This window comes from Branchiostoma belcheri, unplaced genomic scaffold (assembly GCF_001625305.1).
Source record: "Branchiostoma belcheri isolate BF01 breed outbred unplaced genomic scaffold, Haploidv18h27 scaffold5, whole genome shotgun sequence".
In the NCBI taxonomy this organism is placed as follows: domain Eukaryota; kingdom Metazoa; phylum Chordata; class Leptocardii; order Amphioxiformes; family Branchiostomatidae; genus Branchiostoma; species Branchiostoma belcheri.
Window position 1 is genome coordinate 6,134,449 of NW_017804131.1, and position 694 is coordinate 6,135,142.

Consider the following 694-nt stretch of genomic DNA (forward strand, 5'->3'; position numbering starts at 1 on the left):
ACACAGCAAAAGTTGCAGTGTAAAACACAGCAAAAGTTGCAGTGTAAAACACAGCAAAAGTTGCAGTGTAAAACACAGCAAAAGTTGCAGTGTAAAACACCCAAAGTTGCAGTGTAAAACACCAAAAGTTGCAGTGTAAAACACCAAAAGTTGCAGTGTAAAACACCAAAAGTTGCGGTGTAAAACACCAAAAGTTGCGGTGTAAAATTTTGTTCTTGTCGGCCACGGTAGCATAGATTCAATGCGTATCATGAGGATGACAACAGCACTAGTTAAAAACTTCTGGAGTATCCTGTATGAATTATGTGTGGTGAGAGTCTCCACAGCCGAAAGAATGATCACACACAAACCGTGTGTATTATTGATGCCGAGGGACTTCCGCAGAGATCAAAGCATGAGCGCCCGTCGGAACTGAGAACTCATTCCGCGATACTGAATTTTTGTCAGACTTTCCATCAAACTTGTGCTTGGATACAAGCAAGTATGTGTGTATCAAGAACACAAATCTCGCTTCTGAATCTGCGGGCTTCTACTTTTATCCTGACTTTACTGAAGGAAATTGCGGACTGAAATTGGCACCTCATTCGGGACAAAAACATGACAAGCAGCAAGATAGTGGCTTACATGAAAACCCCGCGCGTGGAATTCTTCTTTTATTCGGGGAGGAGATATGAAATTTGTATCCATTAAAAGG

At 41.6% G+C, this 694-nt stretch overlaps 1 protein-coding gene across 1 annotated transcript in view; it reads left to right on the top strand.

The window, feature by feature from the left end:
- The window catches only part of LOC109479711, a 21,749-nt gene that overhangs the window by 2,306 nt on the left and 18,749 nt on the right, over positions 1-694 (top strand). The gene's annotated exons all lie outside the window — the stretch shown is intronic.